Below are 22,483 nucleotides of genomic sequence, written 5' to 3'. Positions count from 1 at the left end.
GCTACTGAGGGATGCTGTAGTCGAATGAAGAGTTTCAAGAAACACATTACTCCAGCTGCATAGAACCCCAGCCATGCAGCTCAGATGGCGGATTCCCTTCAGAACCGATCATTCATTCAGAACGATTGAAGTGTCACACTTATTGGCTCATTTTAGTGGTTCTAATATTGTCTCCTCCAATTTCTATACATACCATGCTGAGCCTTCTCTGGCCATGCTGAGCTACAAACTGATTGTGCTGGAAAGGCCAGCTCGGCCCACGGCTGGCATTGTAGGATTGTGTACTGAAAAATCTTAGACCAAGATTTATGCATGTATTTAAATATGTTGCTGAAATCAAGGCCTATGGGACACAGAGCTCCACAGAGAGCTTGGCTTGACGAGCACTGCTCACTCATTTACTTTAATAATCCGGTGACCTTTCTATTCTGTTTATAAATATTTTTAAAACCCAAGTCCTTGATTCAGAACAGCACTTAAGCACATGCTTAATCTCACTGACTTCAATAGGGTTTGAATCAGATCCATGATAAGAAACCCATTATTCTTATCAAGTAGATTGAACCATAGCTATGACCCACCATCCATACTATTCTTTCATCATGTGCTGGGGTTCTCTACTCACCTCTGGGGCACCTCCTTGTTCGGGGGGAAGAGCTCCACCCAGTCCAATACCCCCTTCTCATGCTGTGGCTGCTCCCACGCTCCAGGAGTTGCATGGCTTCCTATTTGGGGGTTGGCCCTCTGGCCAGGTTGCTATGTGGTTCCATACCAGGTTGCTAGGTGGTTCCAACCTTTCCGGTATCAAAGTCTCTCCACACAAACTGTCTTGGGCAGTCTTCCAATTCATTGCCCAGATGGTGCCAATCCTCCAGTGGCTGATAGGGGAACCCAGGGCCTTGCACTGTCCCAGGTTCCAGCTCAGGAACCCTCAAATCTGCAGCCGAGGTCTGCACCACCTCAAACCTTGCTACCATTTTCCTAGGCCTTTTCCTACTCCCCCTCTATCGGGCTTCCACTCTACCACCTCTCTGGGTATACCCTTCCCACAGGCCAGGATCCCAGGACTTCCACTCTCCCCCACCCAGAGAGCAACTGCTCGCTTCTACATTGCAACCCCCTTTCCTCCCTCACTGCTTGGCTTTATACCAGCCCGGCCTGCTCCTGCTCAGCTGGGATCCATCCTCAGTCAGGGGTAGCCTGTCAGGTTAATTGGTCCCTTCTCAGCCTCATTAACTCTTTCCAGGCACACATCAGCAACCTCAAACAATAAACGCAACTCAAAAACCTTCTGGAAAAGACACACAATAATATGTACCCAAAGTAACAATGAGCCAGGCTGATCAGCCACAAAGAGTTCTAGCTATAAGTGATCTGTTTGTAAAGGTGCCGACCATGAACAGCATTCTGAAACCTGAGCCTCCCAGCACCTAGGCAAACTCAGTCTGTTTTCATAGGCACTGTTCCTGGTTACTGTTGACTTTTTTCTTCAGGGGATAAAATGCACATGAATGATGAACAGGATCTTAGGGTCCTAGTGCATTAGCAAATTTGGAGTAATTAACAGAGGGACAAGCACAGTTCTCTGGATTAATGAAGATTCTGTTACTGGTATGGAATTTCCTGTTGTCTGCACCTGGATGGATTTACTGTGTATTTGCATAAATAAGCACATACGTAACTCTGGCCAGGAATCAAATGGGCCATTTGTAGAAGCATGTGGTCAAAAGCAGCAGGATCTTGTGTAAATATATACATATATTTGGGGAAAACAAATGTTTGAGTTCATAGGTTAGTGTGTCTCTTCTCTCAGCTAGAGAGGAAATGGAGTGTTTGTTATGGCTCTTACTCAAGAGAGCAACATCTGGCACAATCTAGCCACTTTCTATTTACAGTTCAGGTTTCCAAAGTCTCTTCTGATACCTGGGGGAGATGTCATGTCACTGCCTCCATTTTCCCTGTCCCTCCCCTGCCTTTTTTTGTAGTGATGTTAAACAATGTTGTGGGGGTGGACTAGATGACCTCCTGAGGTCCCTTCCAACCCTGAGTTTCTATGATTCTATGATTCTATGAATGTCTTCCTGCTGACATCTTCTGCGCGCTTGGTGACCTAACCACCCCAGCCTCTGAGCCTGGAGCTCCTTTTGACTGCCTGTTGCGATGTCAAGAGTAAGTAGTATTTCAATAGCATCACCTGGAAGCTCAGCTAGGCAGTTCTTTGTCTGGCAGATCGTGACTATCATGGCAGTGGATCCTTAGAAGGGTGTCACTGCTCTCCCAAGCACTGTCTCTTGGGCTCCCTGAAATGACTGTGCGGGAGCACGGCTGTGCTGCTTGTGTTTCACTGCTGCCCGGTGAAGCTTTTTGCTCGGTGTTTTCTTTGGGCAACTCCTAGAAGTGAGAAGAAATCACACACTGGCCGTGGACTTACAGAACATAGCACCTTGCAATATAGTCACCCGAGGAGAGGGCCAACCACAGAGAGCCACACAGATGAGGGGACGAGTACAGTTCTGAAGAGGTTTTCGGGCAGGAGAAAGGATTGTGTAGGCAAGAAAAGGATTCCCCCCCCCCCCGCCATGAACAAAGTCACTGGCTTTGCTCTTTTTTTTTTTTTTTTTCAAATTTTCACCATGCAGAGAGAAAGAACCATAAAACTGAACAGAGCAAAATCCAACTGAACGAGACCCTGTCCTCGGAGAGACTGATTGATGTACAATGCACCTGCCCCTCTAGCTGCTAGACACTGATCCTGCCAGCATCTGTGCATGTGCTCAGCCTTACGCAAGTGATCATTGCCATGGACGTCAGGGGAACTACTCACACGTACCGGGAAACACCACATGGAAGCACATGCAGGGTCGGGGTCTTACTTTGCAAATGACCACTCACTTTCGGCAAGTCACTGTGACTGCTCACATGCTTAAAGAACAAAAACAGCATAAAACTGGGAAAAACCAAACTGCAAACAGAAACATCCCAACCGAGAGCTAACCCCAGAGGTGAGTCTTGCCTGATGCCCTATAATTTGCTCAGCTCCATTACTCGTGACATGCCGGTGGGAGCAAATGCCAAAGGCAGGGACTTGAGCTGCCTAGGAACTGACAACAGATGCTGCCTAGCCAATCTTCAGAGCCACAGCAGAGTACAAGGCAAAATGAAGCCTCTCAGATGAGCAGGGCACAGACCACTCCTGGCTCTAGAGTACCACTAGTGTCTTGGGTAGCCCCTGAAGGAGAACAGGAAACCAGTGCAAATGCCAAGCTCCTGCTGGCCTCCCTCCGAGGGTGGCCGCTGTGGGCTGTACGGGCTGTGAGGACAAAGGCGTGGGCAGTTGTTGCAAAGTCTGATTAGATGGTCGCAGTCTCCTAGCCTCTTGGTGCTGGTGAGCTGGTGAAAAGGATTAGCGAGAGGCCCAGTGGGCAGCAACATGGTCCAGGGATGGACAGGACCGTCCTTAAGATTTATGGGGCCCTACACAGTATTATTAAACTGGTGCCCCTAGGCCCGACTTGCTCTTAGCAACACAAACATAAGCGTACAGTATTGGAAAACTTGCCACGTGCACGTTATTAAAACCAGTTTAATTGTAAAAAGAAAAGGAGTACTTGTGGCACCTTAGAGACTAACCAATTTATTTGAGCATGAGCTTTCGTGAGCTACAGCTCACTTCATCGGATGCATACTGTGGAAACTGCAGAAGACATTATATACACAGAGACCATGAAACAATACCTCCTCCCACCCCACTCTCCTGCTGGAAATAGCTTATCTAAAGTGATCATCAAGTTGGGCCATTTCCAGCACAAATCCAGGTTTTCTCACCCTCCGCCCCCCCCCCGCCCCCACAAACTCACTCTCCTGCTGGTAATAGCCCATCCAAAGTGACCACTCTCTTTACAATGTGTATGATAATCAAGGTGGGCCATTTCCAGCACAAATCCAGGTTTTCTCACCCCCCCCACCCCCCTCCAAAAACCACACAAACAAACTCACTCTCCTGCTGGTAATAGCTTATCCAAAGTGACCACTCTCCTTACAATGTGTATGAAAATCAAGGTGGGCCATTTCCAGCACAAATCCAGGTTTTCTCACCCCCCCCACCCCCATACACACACAAACTCACTCTCCTGCTGGTAATAGCTCATCCAAAGTGACCACTCTCCCTACAACGTGCATGATAATCAAGGTGGGCCATTTCCAGCACAAATCCAGGTTTTCTCACCCTCCCCCCACACAAACTCACTTTAATTGTGCCGCCTTCACCCATAACTTCTACACAGTGCTGCCTTCACCCCAACTGTGCACCTCCCTCCCACCTGTGCCCCCAAACCCAGCTCTGTGCTGCCAGTGTGCCCCGCCACACCGCTCCCCGCCCAGTACCCCCCACCCCCTTATGCCCAGCAACCCCTATGCCCAGTGGCCCATCACCCAGAGATCTCCACCATAGATCCCTGTGCCCAGCAATATCCCATACACAGACATCCCCACTGCCCAGCGCCCCTTTCACAGCCCCCCAAATGCCCAGCACCCCATATTGCTGAAGAAATTCAGCACCAAAAAATTAAATTCTGTGCACAATATTTTAAAATTCTGCAAAATTCTGCAAATTTTGTTAATTTGGCAAGCATAGGCCACTGGCTGCATGGAGGTGGGAGGTCACGCTGCAGCCTTTCCCCTCCCCTCCCCTGCTAGGATAGGGACTTGGCAGTGAGATACTGCTGTGTGCATGTCGAAAGGCTACAGGGGAAGCATTTTACATGATGGCTGGGATGTCAGCCATGAGCCAAAATCCATCTGAATGTCTAAGTCCAGCCCCGATCCAGGCCCTTGCCTGCCACTGCTCTGGGCCATCAACTCCCAAATAGCCTTTCTGGATAGAGTCCAGAGTGACCTAGACAAATTGGAGGATTGGGCCAAAAGAAATCTGATGAGGTTCAACAAGGACAAGTGCTGAGTCCTGCACTTAGGAGAGAAGAATCCCATGCACTGCCAGAGGCAGGGGACCGACTGGCTAAGCGGCAATTCTGCAGAAAGGGACCTGGGGATTACAGTGGACGAGAAGCTGGGGATGAGTCAGCAGTGTGCCCTTGTTGCCAAGAAGGCTAACAGCATATTGGGCTGCATTAGTAGGAGCATTGCCAGGAGATCGAGGGAAGAGATTATTCCCCTCTCTTCGGCACTGGTGAGGCCACACCTGGAGTATTGCGACCAGTTTTGGTTCCCCCACTACAGAAGGGATGTGGACAAATTGGAGAGAGTCCAGCGGAGGGCAATGAAAATGATTAGGGGTCTGGGGCACATGACGGTTGAGGAGAGGCTGAGGGAACTGGCCTGATTTAGTCTGCAGAAGAGAAGAATGAGGGAGGATTTGATAGCTGCTTTCAACTACCTGAAAGGGGGTTCCAAAGAGGATGGACTAGCCCAGGGGTGGCCAAACTTTTTGGCCCAAGGACCACATCAGGGTGCAAAACTGTATGGAGGGCCGGGTAGGGAAGGCTGTGCCTCCTCAAACAGCCTGGCCCCCACCTCCATCCGCCCCCTTCCCGCCCCTGACTGCCCCCCTCAGAACCCCCAACCCATCCAACCCCCCCTGCTCCTTGTACCCTGACCACACCCTCCCAGGACCCCCCACCCCAAACCGCCCCCTCTGGGACCACACCCCCATCCAACCCCCCCTGCTCCCTGTCCCCAGACTGCCCCAACCCCTATCCACACCCCCGCCCCCTGACAGGCCCTCCGGGACTCCCAAACCTATCCAACCCTCCCCATTCCCTGTCCCTTGACTGCCCCCCCCCAGAACCTCCGCCCCATCCAACCACCCTCTGCTCCCTTACCCCTGACTGCCCCCAGAATCCCCTACCCCTTATCCAACTCCCCCCCCCGCCCTCTCTTTATCTTGCTGCTCAGAGCAGCAGGAGCTCGCAGCCCTGCTACCTGGCCAGAGCCAGCCATGCTGCCTGTGCGATGGCGTGGCTGCAGGGGGACAGCAGGGGAGGAGCCGAGGGCGAGCCTCCCCGGCCAGGAGATCAGGGGCCGGGCAGGACGGTCCCGCGGGGCAGATGTGGCCTGTGGGCCGTAGTTTGCCCACCTCTGAGCTAGGCTGTTCTTAGTGGTGGCAGATGACAGGACAAGGAGCAATGGTCTCAAGTTGCAGTAGGGAAGGTCTAGGTTGGATATTAGGAAACACTATTTCACAAGGAGGGTGGTGAAGCACTGGAATGCGTTACCTAGGGAGGTGGTGGAATCTCCTTCCTTAGAGGTTTTTAAGGTTAGGCTTGACAAAGCCCTGGCTGGGATTATTTAGTTGGGGATTGGTCCTGCTTTGAGCAGGGGGTTGGACTAGATGCCCTCCTGAGGTCCCTTCCAACCCTGATATTCTATGATTCAACAGTGGAGCTGGAGCCATAACGAGCCAAGTCGCATTTCAACAGTGGCTCTTGTTTTGGATTATTTAAGGCAGTTTTTAAAAGGTCTTTCCCAAGGGTGAGGAAGAAGGTGCTGCCTTCTTGAAGGGACCTTTAAAATCCCAGTCAACTGTGCACGGTTTAGAACTGCCTCTCCTTCAAAATCCTACCAGCTTGAGAGAGAGCCCTGGAGATAGTTGGATCCACAAGAAAAAGAATCATGTCCCTTTTCCCTAAATAAAAGTTTTCAGCTACTCCAGCCTTGTCAAGTGCCAGCCCATCTTCCTCCCCAGCTAAGAGGTCGCTCCCTCCCTCGCATTCTGCAGCCCTGATTGCTGCTTTTCTGCTCCAGGTACATCCCCCTCCTCCCATTGTATTCGTGTCAATTTCCTCCTGTTGACACAAGAATGTTGTGAATGGGCAGGAAAAGCAAACGCCACCTTCCTTTATTTTCCTTTAACTTTCCCTCCTCCCCAGCCTGGCTGTGCGTGTGCCTCTCCCTCCTCCCAGCCCCTGGCTGCTGCTGATCCTTGCTGGAGAAGGGAGGAGAGGAAAAGATGACAGTCCAAAGGGAATCCTCGGCATCTGAGCTTAAACTTCCGAGCAGAGGGAGGTGAAGCCACACCTGGGCTCTTCTTGGCCCTCACCTGTCCTTTTGCCAGGACAGCCACCCCAGCCCTCCAGCTGGAGTGCAACCCTGCTCTTCCCAACAGGAGCCCCACAGCCTCTCTGTGGGAGAACATCTTCCACCAGAGAGCATCCCTCACCGCCCACCTGGCCCTGTCATTGTTCCCTTGGGTCCAGCGCCCTGGTGTGGAGACGTCCTCCACTGCTCCTTTGCCTTCAGCCCTGGGCTCTCAGGCTGAGAAGTCAGCAGGCAACTCCCGCTGCTGATCCCTGGCCTTCAACCCTTTGTCCCAGGCTCTCTGGCTTGGGGACACCAGCCAGAAAACCCCTCTTGCTGCTCTTCAGCCTTCTCTAGGAACCATCTCCAGGCTGCTTCCTTCAGGGACCTCTCCAGTCCCTTGGTCTCTGCCAGCTCTCATTTGCCCTTTCCTCACTCCCAGGCAGCTCTCCCTAGCCACTTTTTCTGACTGACCCAGGCAGCTCTGACTCACCAGCTTTCTCGTCCTAGGGCCCAGGTGCCCCCTTTTAAGGCTAACTGGAGTTAGTTGATGAATGCACTGGCTCTGCTCCTTCTGAAAAGGCCAGTCTCTCCCTGTGACAGATGTCCACTGTAACTGTTCAAGTTCTCACTCCCTGTTTGTTTTAACCGATCACTGTGGGTCTGATTGACTCTGGATCTCTTTATATTTGTCCTTTCTTCAGAGGTGATAGAAAAGGGAGTCACCCCCTCATATATTTCATTGACATTGCCCTGGCATCATAAATGTTCTACAAGGAGCAAAGACAATCCAGCTAAACTTGTATTGTTGGAGGCAGCTCAGCTCTGATTAGAATCATCATAAATACGACAAGATAATGCTAACTATTGTGATGGGATTGTCACTGATCTAAGCAGTGGAAATGCAATAATACTGCAGGGTTCTGATGTCTAATAAGTTACTCCATATAGAGGGAGAGTCGCGTTTTCTGTGAATGAAGAGCAACCAAGTCGAGTGAGAAGGGAGTCGTATAAATAAATAGTGATTGTATTCACCAAACATCCGTCTTCTTGAATAGAATTCTCAGAATTCTTGATCAGTGCTTCCTCCGGTATAGCTACCGGATGTGCTCTGGTCAGCTAACCAGCACCGTCTGAGCGTTCAAAACACAATGTAGTTTTTAATGCTGCCCTGACTTGCATTGTAGTCAAAGTGGAAACCTTGCACAAAGCTTTCAAAAGAAGTGTAAGGGCCGGTGAGTAGCATGCTCACACAAACATCTGAACAATGTATTCCCTATTAAATCTCATACTGATAAATCATAGAACAATACTCACATAGCATTGCACTGCCCAGCCCCTTCCTGCTCAGAAATGGGGAACAACAACAACATGACTTAGACTAAACAATAAAGCCCAGTTCTTTAAATGTGGGAGCTTAACTTTAAGCTCCTGAATCCATATTTAGACATCTAAATTAAGTGATTTGATTTCCAATGGGAGCTGCTGGGTGCTCCGCACTTTTTGGAAAACGAGGCCACTTATTTAGGTGTCAAAATATGGAGCATATAGAAAATAACTTTAAACCTTGGCCTTATCGACTAACCCAGAAAAGGAAGAATATATTAATATTTCTCATTCATTTTATGTGTGGTGAAACATATTCCATTGTTGGTTTTCAGTGCATGTATCAAATGTGGCATCACATAAAATGTAAACTATGTATGTCAAAACTGATCCGTTTTCCTAAGATTACAGCAAAACAACTGGGAGGAAAAGTCACATGGTTATTGGCTTTGAATTATTTTATTTCCTTAATCCCCCAAATGAGTGGCACATTTCCCAGCACTATAATTTAAAAAATATTGTCTATGGCATGAAAGAGCCTGGGTTAAAAATGTCTTGATAAGCATGTATTGCACCCCACTGCTTCTTAAAAGTACGTCACACATTATGCTTCAAGCAATCACAGCACAGAGAGAATTTGAGGGTAATGAAGTGAGGCACACGTACCTTAGAGACTGCAGTCTACACTTACCAGTGTACTGGTATAGCTCTGTTGGTTGTTGTGCTGCTTTACCAACCTAGCTATGCTGGTATAAGCCCTAGTGTGGATGCAGGAACACTGGAATAATTGCTTCTACATTAGACAGTCTTGCTGGTCTTGCTATACTGATATTACTGTGCTGGCAAAACCCTTCTAGTATAGACGAGGTATGATCCATTTTTAACTCCTGCATATTTCACCTTTCTCTTTATAAGAGAAAGTTCAGCAGCCATTTAGTTCTCTCAGACTCTGCAACCTGCTACAGAGGAAACACACACTGTACTCACTCATGGGAACTTTACATTTGTTTTTTCTTGTTGTTTTCCTCAATCCACAGAGAAAAGTCTCTTGAAGGTGAAAGATTTAACTTACCTTGTGAGGCAGTTCCCTCCTCTATTGACTAGATGTTATTAGACAATAGGATTTTGTTCTTTTTACATTTTGATTTTCTCTCACTTTCCTGATAAGTATTGCTTGATATAAGATTGCTTTGGAATTGGTCTATTACTGGAATAACAGCTACAGATCACCCTAAAAGACAAAGAAAAATGAATTTCTGGCTTGTGGTGAGGAGTAGGAGGATCAATACCTGACCTAAGGTACTCCATCTAAAGTAGAAGGGAAAGGTATTACGTGATGTGGTACCAGGCATTCGCTGCCAGTTGCTAGAAGCCCCACCACTTTGGCACACCCTGCCCTAAAAGAGAGTACTGCTGTCAGGGATGAGGAGAGAGTTCAGACCTCCAGAATTTGCCTAGAGAGGCCTCCCAGGATCAGCTGCAGGCAGAAGCAGCGAGAGTTGGTCCTCCAGTGTCTAGATGGGCTGGAAACAGGTGAAGGCCAATCAGGGCCCAGCAGGCCAGATAAAAAGGGCTGGCTTTTTCTACTAGGGACCAGTTTTGGGTGAAGCCAGGACAGGGAAAACATGCTCTCCCTGCCCTAATCCATGTGACCTAACCCAGTCAGAGACCTAGTCCTGACAGCACTGGCCTTGGGTGTCCTGGCCTTGGGTGTCTGCAAAGCACTAGTGTTTATGTTATGGATTTTAACATCCATGGTGGCTATTTTGAGTTCACTGTGAATTTTTTGTTGGTAAAACCTGAGGCAGACTCCATCTGCGGGTCACCAGGCTGGGGCAAGCCCTTGATATGCCCATTTCCCTAAAACATGTTGAAGATCTGGCTGAGGTCAATAAGGGACACAAAGTATACCTGCAAACCATCAGTGCTACCATCCAGCAGTATTTACTGTTATTTTATAGGGGAGATCATTTGAATGTGTCCAACACTCTGATGAACACTCACTCAGTACTGCCCCTAGAAAAGTGCACTAGAAATATATGAGTCACTGCAGTTAGAAATCTGGTTTTATGGAGAGCCTTTTGATTAATAAACTTTGTTGCCATGCACTTCGGGATTTCACATTTTATTTGTACAATACTCGTGCGATGTCGTTGCACATACCTGAACCTCTCAATCAAAGATCTGGAATTGCTGTGAGGACATTAACCAATGAAATTGCACAACAGCCATTGGAGTTAGGTAAATATTATTGTCAGTGTACTGTTGGGTAAACCGAAGCACAGAGAGAGTAAGTGTCATACCCAACTGTCATAACCATAAGGGTAGCCTAAAATTCCTCCTTACCTGTAAGGGATTAAGAAGCTCAAATAACCTGGTTCGCACCTGACCAAAGGAACCAATGGGTACAAAAGATATTTTCAAACCTGGGGGGGCAGGGGAGGGTTTGTTTGGGTTCTTTGTTTCTGTGGCCATTCTCTCTTGGGACTGAGCAGGGACAGACAGAAATCCATCTTCTCCAACCCATCCTAATCCAAGTCTCCAATATTGCAACCAGTATAGGTAAGCCAGGCAAGGCGGATTAGTTTATCTTTTGTTTTATGTGAATTTTCCCTGTGTTAAGAGGGAGGTTTATTCCTGTTTTCTGTAACTTTAAGGTTTTGCCCAGAGGGGGATCCTCTGTGTTTTGAATCTGAATACCCTGTAAAGTATTTTCCATCCTGATTTTACAGAGATGATTTTTACCTTTCTTTTTTTTTTAAATAAAATTCTTCTTTTAAGAACCTGACTGATTTTTCCATTGTTCCAAGATCCAGGGGTTTGGGTCTTTGATCATTTTGGAATGAATTGGTTAGGATATTCTTCTCAAGCCTCGCCAGGAAAGGAGGTGTGTAGGGCTTGGGGGGATATTTTGGGGGAAGACATCTCCAGGAGATCTCTTCCCTGATTCTTTGTTAAGTTGCTTGGTGGTGGTAGCGTACCAGGGTTTAACCTAAGCTGGTAGAAATAAGCTTCGGGGGCTTTCATGCGGTCCCCACGTCTGTACCCTAGAGTTCAGAGTGGGGAAGGAACCCTGACACCAACCAAGGTCACACAGCAAATCAACAGCAGAGTTGGGACTAAAATTTTAAGGACCTGAACTCAGTCTACTGCTTTAAGCACTAGACCATTTTCCTAGCAGCACTATGAAAGTATAACAGGCCCTGCAGTATAGCATATTCCACAGGTATAACTATTTCCCATTGTAGAAAAGGAAATAGAAAAATATGAACAAACCACTAAATAAAACTACCATGGGAAAAGTAGGACTTTTTAAACCATTGGAACAATCAGATCATATTTCCTTACTGACTGAGCCATACAGTCCTGCAATTCCTTCAGAAAGAACCCATTTTCTTGCAGTGTTAACGAGATTCTACTGACTAACTCTTAATAGTCTTAAATTTTTATTTTACTTTCTGTTTCTGATACTCTTGAATCAGCCTGAAAATAACACTTTCCACTACAGATTTTACATGAGTCATCCTCGGCGTGGGTGAGCGTGAAGATCTGATGTATGACATGCCAACACAGGAAGATTGAAGCTCAGAGTTAGGTCTTCTGGACTAACGTACGTCTTTGGGAATTATTTTTGTTAGAAATTGTTCTCCAGCTATTTCTCAGAGTCTTGACGTGCAAAATGGTTCAGGCAAGATGGATGCTGTGGCCTGGGGATTTCTAGGAATAAATCTTTGTGCGGTGTGGAATAATACTGAAAGTCTGGAGAACAACATAACACATTTTATTGATTTTTTTATAGTTTTCATTTTGCTAAAGAAGTTCCTGGTCATCCAGGCAGCTGGACTATACTTTGGGTTGTTTTGTAAACAACTGAAACTCAAGGCCAGGATTTAACTCACAATGCCCTTGGCTGGTGGTAAGAATAGGCGGAGCAGTTTGGATATAATGAGAATTGACTCAAAACTTTGTTCAAAATGTAGACAAAACCAGATCAAGCCTCAGCTTTTAGGGGAGAGGGATTGACAAGTTGAGAAAATTTCTCTCTTCTTTTAAACTGTGGGGAGGGATATTTTAATAGGGAAAGTCTCCCCTTTTCATGGGCAAAATTTGCACCTATGTTTTGGCACAGCTAATTGTGGATGCAAATCTGACTATGAAAAGATTGGTACCTGCAGATACGTAAGGGCCAGATATTAAAGTGCTAGGATCTACAATCAGGGCCAGATTTCAAAGATCTCAGCTCCCATTTTGCCATTTAAATAAGGGCCCGGTTTTTCAAAAACTCGGCACCCAACAGCTCTCATTATGACACTTATGTCCAGATTTTGTAAAGATCCAACGTGCCCCCACATTGTCCTGCGCTCATTTGAAAACTTGACCAGCGTTGTGTAGAACATGCTCTTTTGAAAATCTGGCACTAACTTCCTAAATTGTTGTATTTGTGCCTATAATTAGTAATGCTGCTCAGGAATTTTCCAACAATTTTTGTTCTTGTTGTTGGAAATGCCATTTGTCAAAATGGGAACTTTTCATGGGAGAGGGTCGGTTCTGATGAATTCTTTCAACTCAAAGTTTTTGAGAAAAAAAGTTTCCAAGTTGTTGAAACATTTTATTTTGACATTTTTTAACAAAAAAATTATGATTTTCCAGTTCAAAATGACTTTGTTTAGAAAATCTAGCTACTTATAGTAAAAAATTTTAAAAGAAAAAGGTCAAAATCAAACCAAAGCATTTTGATATTCATGAAAACAAAATGTTTCAATTGACTGGAACTATTTTTTTCCCCCAGATTTTTGGTTTGCGAAAATGTTTGAGATTTCAGCTGTTTCTCCTGATTTGGGAGAGGAGCATTTTTTGATATCTCAGATTTTTGTGGAATGGGAAAAACATTTCCCATCGAGCTCTGAAAATTACTGCTCTGGTATCTTGTCCATCTGTGCATCCAAGCCAGGTCTTCCAAACACGTATCACCATTATATCTTTATGCTGCAAATTCCATCCACATAGAATAGGGAGGGTGGGTAGATGGCCCTTGAAAAACTGGCCATTACCAAGTGCTCTTGTAGATCCTGGTTTTGGCTGAGACTGAAAGGGGAGATAACATGATGACACAAGAATGCCTGCTCTTGTTATATTCCTAACCCCATGTCTGAATCAAAGAGGTTCAGATAAATTTACATAATCTCTGAATAAAATACAAACTCCAAACTTTACATGCTAATTTAAAATAGATCTCTTCGGCTTTTGTCTAAGATCTGCTCTACACACAGATTTTGTAGTGGTATAACTGTCCATTAGGGGCGTGATTTTCTTCTTCTTTATTGATATTGTTATACTGGGGCAGCCCCTAGTGTGGATGCGGGTACACTGGTATAAAAGTACCTTGTACTGCTGTCACTCATTTCATTCCCCTTCCCCTATGGGAATAACTGTACTGTTAGAAGGCACCTTTATACTCCTATAACTGCAGACACATAAGAAGAGTTGTACGGCTTTAATTACACTGGTACAGTTAAAGCAGTCCAGCGTTTGTATTTAGACAAGCCCTAATTGTCACTCTTTTTTCAGCGATCAACCCAGACAAGGAAAAGACTCATGGCTAAAGCATGTCTTGGAGTCGGAAGATTTGTCTTTGGCGCTACCACAAGCTTCCTGTGTGATGCTGGGCAAGTCATGCAACTTTTCTGTGCCTCTATTTCACCATCTGTTAAAATGGAGGAAATGCTATCGATCCTACTTCAGAGGTGCTATGAGGCTTCATTCATTAACGACCAGGATGTGTTAGGAGATCCTTGGCTGGGGGGCACTCAAGAAGTGCAAAGAAGAAGGAGCAGAATCTCTGTTTTAGCCACCAAGTAGCTGCTGCCAACGCCATAGGCTGATGGAGGAGAGACGTTCATCAAAGCTGTTTGAAATGTTTTGACTGAAAATGTTTGCTGGCAAAATATGGGGTTTTGTCAAAACTGAAGTTCACTTTTTCAGCAGGGAAATGCCCAACAAAATGCTTTATTCTGAACTGACCTGTTGTCGGTTTGAAATATTGCTCATTTTTCAATAGAAATTTAAAAAAAAAATTGAATTCAGAAATGCTGACATTTTCTGGAACTTTTTGTTCTGTGGACATTTTTGATAGTCTGATTTCCAATCCATTGTGGGCTGAAAACAAGTGTTGAAAGAGGGGAATTTCCTGCTGGATTGAAATCCCATTTTCCAAACATGTCTACTGCTTGTGTGTGTGGAGGGCGGGAAAGGCACAAAGTAAGGGACTCACTGTAGTGCATGAGGAGTGCTGGGTGCAGACCCTCAGCGCAGGGCAAATACAGGTGGAATGTCTCGGGTAGCACTGTTAGGGAGAATGCATCACCTACAGTGCTTTACTCTGGCTGGTGGAGAAGGCAGCGTGGTCTGTGAGTGCCACCAGCCACGTCCCTTGGAGCAGCAGCATGCCACCATTCACCCCTACTTCCCCAGCATTCGGGGAAAGCCAGAGCTCAGCCTGTCATCAGCATCCTTACTACCTTAGAAACTCCATTCAGTTCCAGGTGATTGTATGGCAATATTCTCTCCCCTGGGTGTCTAAAGTCAGGCACCTAAATCCATAGTTAGGCACCTGAATAAAAGGGTCCTGGGTTTTTCAGAAATGCGGAATATTTTCTGGGTGCCATGATTACCTCTGAAAATGAGGCCCTTTTAAAAAGGTGCCTAACTATGGATATAGGCACCTAGAATCATAGAATCATAGAATATCAGGGTTGGAAGGGACCCCAGAAGGTCATCTAGTCCAACCCCCTGCTCGAAGCAGGACCAATTCCCAGTTAAATCATCCCAGCCAGGGCTTTGTCAAGCCTGACCTTAAAAACCTCTAAGGAAGGAGATTCTACCACCTCCCTAGGTAACGCATTCCAGTGTTTCACCACCCTCTTAGTGAAAAAGTTTTTCCTAATATCCAATCTAAACCTCCCCCATTGCAACTTGAGACCATTACTCCTCGTTCTGTCATCTGCTACCATTGAGAACAGTCTAGAGCCATCCTCTTTGGAACCCCCTTTCAGGTAGTTGAAAGCAGCTATCAAATCCCCCCTCATTCTTCTCTTCTGCAGACTAAACAATCCCAGCTCCCTCAGCCTCTCTTCATAAGTCATGTGCTCTAGACCCCTAATCATTTTTGTTGCCCTTCGCTGGACTCTCTCCAATTTATCCACATCCTTCTTGTAGTGTGGGGCCCAAAACTGGACACAGTACTCCAGATGAGGCCTCACCAGTGTCGAATAGAGGGGAACGATCACATCCCTCGATCTGCTCGCTATGCCCCTACTTATACATCCCAAAATGCCATTGGCCTTCTTGGCAACAAGGGCACACTGTTGACTCATATCCAGCTTCTCGTCCACTGTCACCCCTAGGTCCTTTTCCGCAGAACTGCTGCCTAGCCATTCGGTCCCTAGTCTGTAGCGGTGCATTGGATTCTTCCATCCTAAGTGCAGGACCCTGCACTTATCCTTATTGAACCTCATCAGATTTCTTTTGGCCCAATCCTCCAATTTGTCTAGGTCCTTCTAGACAAATATTGGGGCCCCATAACCTTTTGGGTCCTGTCACAAGTGCACTGCTGTTCTCATTCCATCTGATGCAAGAGCTCAATCAACTGGCAAAATTCAATAAAGTGACTTAAACATAATTTGGATCCAAATAATTTCTTAAAGGGTGGCCAGACTTTGGAAAGTGACTCTCTAAGGGCCCAAAACATGTGGAAGGGTCCTATCGATTTCAGAGGGAATTAGCACCATGAAGTTTCTTGTCTGTTGTCTCTCAGCAACTCCACATTAAACTTGTTCCATTTCAAAGTTAAAAGTTTTTGTTTTTCGAAGAGCAGCCCTGCAAACTCAGTCTGGGAGGGGACAGTCAGGCTCCTTTATGTATATGGATAGGGTGAGGTTGTGATGTGGATACTGGTTCACATTTTTAAACTGATATATTTGATAGCATTGGGGACTCGTGTTCATTCTCCGTGAACTTTCTAGTGAATAATCTCTACTAGTGTTCCAGCAAGTGAATTTGAAGCTGATGTACTCCAATACCCATTAACAGAAAATTTCTTTAAAAAAGGGAAGAAGGAGAATCTAGGGAACTACAGACCGGTCAGCCTCACCTCAATCCCAGGAAAAATCATGGAGCAGGTCCTAAAGGAAACCATTCTGAAGCACTTGGAGGAGAGGAAGGTGATCAGGAACAGTCAACATGGATTCACCAAGGGCAAGTCATGCCTGACCAACCTGATTGCCTTCTATGATGAGATAACTGGCTCTGTGGATATGGGGAAAGCAGTGAATGTGATATACTTTGACTTTAGCAAAGCTTTTGATATGGTCTTCCACAGTATTCTTGCTAGCAAGTTAAAGAAGTATGGGCTGGATGAATGGACTATAAGGTGGATAGAAAGTTGGCTAGATTGTCGGGCTCAACAGGTAGTGATCAATGGCTCCATGTCTTGTGGCAGCCAGTATCAAGCGGAGTGCCCCAAGGGTCAGTCCTGGAGCTGATTTTGTTTAACATCTTCATTAATGATCTGGATGATGGGATGGATTCCACCCTCAGCAAGTTTGCGGATAACACTAAACTGGGAGGAGTGGTAGATACGCTGGAGGGTAGGGATAGGATACAGAGGGCCCTAGACAAATTAGAGGATTGGGTCAAAAGAAATCTGAGTTTCAACAAGGACAAGTGCAGAATCCTGCACTTAGGATGGAAGAATCCCATGCACTGCTACAGACTAGGGACCGAATGGCTAGGCAGCAGTTCTGCGGAAAAGGACCTAGGGGTTACAGTGGACGAGAAGCTGGATATGAATCAACAGTGTGCCCTTGTTGCCAAGAAGGCCAATGGCATTTTGGGATGTATAAGTAGGGGCATTGCCAGCAGATCGAGGTACATTCCCCTCTATTCGACATTGGTGAGGCCTCATCTGGAGTAGTGTGTCCAGTTTTGGGCCCCACACTACAAGAAGGATGTGGAAAAATTGGAAAGAGTCCAGCAGAGGGCAACAAAAATGATTAGGAGACCCGGAACGCATGACTTATGAGGAGAGGCTGAGGGAACTGGGATTGTTTAGTCTGCGGAAGAGAAGAATGAGGGGGGATTTGATAGCTGCTTTCAACTACCTGAAAGGGGGTTCCAAAGAGGATGGATCTAGAGTGTTCTCAGTGGTAGCAGATGACAGAACAAGGAGTAATGGTCTCAAGTTGCAGTGGGGGAGGTCTAGGTTGGATATTAGGAAAAACTTTTTCACTAGGAGGGTGGTGAAACACTGGAATGCGATACCTAGGGAGGTGGTGGAATCTCCTTCCTTAGATATTTTTAAGGTCAGGCTTGACAAAGCCCTGGCTGGGATGATTTAGTTGGGGGATTGGTCCTGCTTTGAGCAGGGGGTTGGACTAGATGACCTCCTGAGGTCCCTTCCAACCCTGAGATTCTATGATTCCATGATTCTATGATCTCACAACCATAAAACTGCAGTCAGTGGGAGAACAGACATCAGTAGGAGAAAGAAACTAAATTGGAAATAGGTCTGAACTGCACATTTTTGTTCTGCATTTTCACACACAGGGAGTTCGGATCCCAGGTTTTCATTTGGCCAATTATGTTGTGAGGGTTAAGTGCAAAATTCAGAACCAGATTTTGGTTCCAGCTCCACTCTAAAAGAAATGCTCAAGCCAAATTCAGATTTTCTTAGAGTTGATCTTATACAGGGTAAATTAATTGCATTGAGTCCTCCAAAACTTGGAATGATTGCGAATGAACTGCCCAGGTCTTCAAATCAAAATAAAGTCAGCAAAATGGAGGGAATCTTTTTTTAAATGCCCAAAACAATGGATGGGGTAAATGGCAGATCAACACAGAGACAGAACTAGAACAGCACAGCACCAAAAAATTAAAAGAACGAAAAAAGAAAAAGAACAGTGAGGACAAGGCACATGAAGTCAGAGCTTAAATGAACGATAATATACCACAATGTTTTGTCAGCGCTCTCCCAGATAACTAGACTGGACCAACACTGAGGAACTGTTTGGGGAATCTGCAAGACTAGTGGATCCATCAGTCACAAATAAAGTATAAGAGCCAAAAAGGGAATATGTAAAATTAACTGTATAAGAAGTAGGGTTTGGATGAGCATCTGAAGTCGGGGGTGGGTGGCATAGGTAACCACATTTTTTGTTGGCAGTGGGAGTCAGCTAGTCGGTCCAATGTGTCCCTTGCAGTAGACACTGAACGACTGTAGTGCAGTAGTAATTGGTGTCTCTGGGTAATACATACCAGCTACTATGGAGCAAGGTACTTTAGAAATCCCGATAGATTACAGGGGTTAGATATTGTAGGTAGATGGCACTGAAGACTATTGACCTTTGGGTTTTATACTCCGCAAAGAGATGGAAAGTAGCCTATCTGTGCAATTGACAAAGCACAAAAGGGACACAGCCCAGGCGAGCCATTGTGTGTGTGTGAGAGAGAAAAGGCATCAAATATAAAATATGCCACAAAAATAAATGAAAAACAAAGAGAGAAAAAACAAGCCCCCAAACCTCTCTGCATGTCCTTGACTAACAATTAAACTCATCTAATGAATTCCAACCCAGAGGGCATTCATTAGTTTAAATTAGCTGCACTGTACTTCAATGTGCTAATCCTGGTCTTCTCAAAAGCCAGTTGAAGGGCTGTTATTATATACAGAGGGGAAGTTACCATGTAGGGATTTTGGATCTTGCTCATTGCAGACCTGGGCAGTATGTACATTACCAACCACCCCAGTGTAATTCAGATGCCATGGGGATGGACATGATCTGAGGGCCTAGAACAGATGAGAGAAGGAAGAGTAGAGTTCAGGAGTTTTGCTACTGAAGTCAGTGGAGTTACACCTGTGTGAAAACAGTGCACATGAAAACAGCAGGAGGCCAAGGCCCCAGTGGGGAGAACCGGGGACTAATTCCACGCTTGTCACCATGTCATCATGTGACTGGTTAGCTGTGTGTGCTTGAGAAGGTCTGTGCACTGCCATCACCTGCCCTTGTTTGTCAGATAAAGCTTCCACTCTCCAGGTGCAGTGGCTAACTTTTGATTCAGCTTTTCTTCCTTGGAGTGTCCCTGCTGGCATGTCTCTTCCCCTGCTGCATGTCCATTCTCTCTTCCTCATTCCACCACCCAGCTGCCCTGACTCACTAGTGGTTAGCGGCATCCCACCATTCTCTGAAGTTTGACTCAGAGCAAAATGTGCAAGCTTCCCATAAGGCTGTCAGAGAGAATCTCCTCTCTGATTGACAGCACCTGATCTCCCTGATTGACAGCACCTGGGCTGAGGCTCTCAATGCTAGTTGAGAAAGAGGGGCGATCTGACTGCACAGATTGATGTCAGCTCTGTGAAAAGGCAACAAGAGGCAAGGTGGTGTGCAATTAACCATTGAGTAAACCACCTGGTATGAGGGCCTTGCCTACTTGGGCAGAGCACGGTTATAGCTCCCAGCACTTCCTTGGTTCTTCTGTGTCCTAGGAACCATGATTCAATGCATGTTTACTAATGAAGCTGCCCATCTGCAGATAAAAGAAGTAGCGGCTGGAGGGAAAGAAGTGATGAAAGCTGGACTGACGATCACAGGAAATTGCTGAGAGGTTGGCAAGAGTTTGCAAAGAGGTTATTGAGCTTGAAAGCCTCCACGAGCAAAACCTGAGGAACTTGATAGGTCTGCAGGGGCTCTTTAGAAGAGACTTGTTTCCACAGTTGGGAGGGATGTTCTGTGTGTGTACTTGTCCTTTGGCGTGACATGGATCACTGGCCAACAGCAGGGGATTGGTAGCTGGGCAGGAAGTCTGACGGGAGCAGAAAGGGCAAGTAAAGAGACACCAGAAGGAACGGAGGAAGAAGTTAGTGTTTCCAAGCTGCAGGGTGCATTACCCAGGAGAAGTACCATGGAGTTAGCACGCCCAGGTGAGATCCACAGCCCTGAGAGCATGAGGGTTCAGTCAGCAGCCACATTGCCTGGGCAGCGAGCTCAGATCTAATAAACTAAGCATGGTTGGGCCTGGCTAGTAGTTGGATGGGAGCCTTCCAAGGCAAAGCTTTATGAGCTGCGAGATGGAGTAATAGGCAAATCTACAGAGGTCTGGGTTAGTTTAGATGAGCTCTGCATATCAAAAGGCCTTGTATCTGCATAATCAGGCAAAGAAAATGGAGCTGTTTTTGAGTAATGTGTGGGCAGACTAACACCTCATCTTAGAATCATAGAATCTCAGGGTTGGAAGGGACCTCAGGAGGTCATCTAGTCCAACCCCCTGCTCAAAGCAGGACCAATCCCCAACTAAATCATCCCAGCCAGGGCTTTGTCAAGCATGACCTTAAAAATATCTAAGGAAGGAGATTCCACCACCTCCCTAAGTATCACATTCCAGTGTTTCACCACCCTCCTAGTGAAAACGTTTTTCCCAATATCCAACCTAAACCTCCCCCACTGCAACTTGAGACCATTACTCCTTGTTCTGTCATCAGCTACCACTGAGAACAGTCTAGAGCCATCCTCTTTGGAACCCCCTTTCAGGTAGTTGAAAGCAGCTATCAAATCCCCCCCTCATTCTTCTCTTCCGCAGACTCAACAATCCCAGTTCCCTCAGCCTCGCCTCATAAGTCATATGTTCCAGTCCCCTAATCGTTTTTGTTGCCCTCTGCTGGACTCTTTCCAATTTTTCCACATCCTTCTTGTAGTGTGGGGCCCAAAACTGGACACACTACTCCAGATGAGGCCTCACCAATGTCGAATAGAGGGGAACGATCACATCCTTCGATCTGCTGGCAATGCCCCTACATGTGCATCCCAAAATGCCATTGGCCTTCTTGGCAACAAGGGCACACTGTTGACTCATATCCAGCTTCTCGTCCACTGTAACCCCTAGGTCCTTTTCTGCCGAACTGCTGCCGAGCCATTCGGTCCCTAGTATATAGCGGTGCATGGGATTCTTCCGCCCTAAGTGCAGGACTCCGCACTTGTCCTTGTTGAACCTCATCAGATTTCTTTTGACCCAATCCTCTAATTTGTCTAGGGCCCTCTGTATCCTATCCCTACCCTCCAGTGTATCTACCTCTCCTCCCAGTTTAGTGTCATCTGCAAACTTGCTGAGGGTGCAATCCACACCATCCTCCAGATCATTTATGAAGATATTGAACAAAACCGCCCCAGGACCGACCCTTGGGGCACTCCACTTGATACCAGCTGCCAACTAGACATGGAGCCATTGATCACTACCCGTTGAGCCCGACGATCTAGCCAACTTTCTATCCACCTTATAGTGCATTCATCCAGCCCATACTTCTTTAACTTGCTGGCAAGAATACTGTGGGAGACCGTGTCAAAAGCTTTGCTAAAGTCAAGGAACAACACGTCCACTGCTTTCCCCTCATCCACAGAGCCAGTTATCTCGTCATAGAAGGCAATTCTTACAATGGTCTAACTCAGAAAAGGGGATTTTACCTAAAATTTCCAGATTTTTGAAAACGTGAAGTACTAAGTTGCGAGAGCAAAGATGCCTTCAGTTGCATGCCTGAGCTCTGTGCAGTCACCACAGACAGATTCAGAGGATTTAAAGCCAGAAGGGACCATTATGTCTGTCTAGTTTGACCACTGTATAGCACAAGCCGGCGAAATCGCCCTGTGATTCCTGAATCAAGCTCAATAACTTGGGGCTGAAAGGGACACCCAATCTTGCGTTAAAGACTCCAAATGAGGGAGAACCCACCACACCCCTTGGCGGTCACTTCCAGAGGTTCATTATTGTCCTGGTTAAACATTTCTGAGGTCCCTTCCAACCCTGATAGTCTATGATTTCCCAACTTTGTTCCATTTTGACCTTTGCTGACTTCACCTTCCACTCGCTCTTGTTTTGCCTTTGCCTGCTAGCTTAAAGAGCCCTCGAGAGCAGAAATCTTCTCACCCTCTGCTTGGCTCTTCGCCCTCTCTTAGCTTCCCTTGGGTGGCACAGCAGCTGAACCAAACGAGGGTTAGTAAGAGGCCATCTTTCCAGACCACAGCTTTCTCCTCACAGCATCACTTGGAGGCAGGGAGGTGCTGTTACCTCCATTCACTGGGTG

This window comes from Natator depressus, chromosome 4 (genome assembly GCF_965152275.1).
Source record: "Natator depressus isolate rNatDep1 chromosome 4, rNatDep2.hap1, whole genome shotgun sequence".
NCBI lineage: Eukaryota > Metazoa > Chordata > Testudines > Cheloniidae > Natator > Natator depressus.
Note: the sequence above shows the minus strand (reverse complement) of the source record.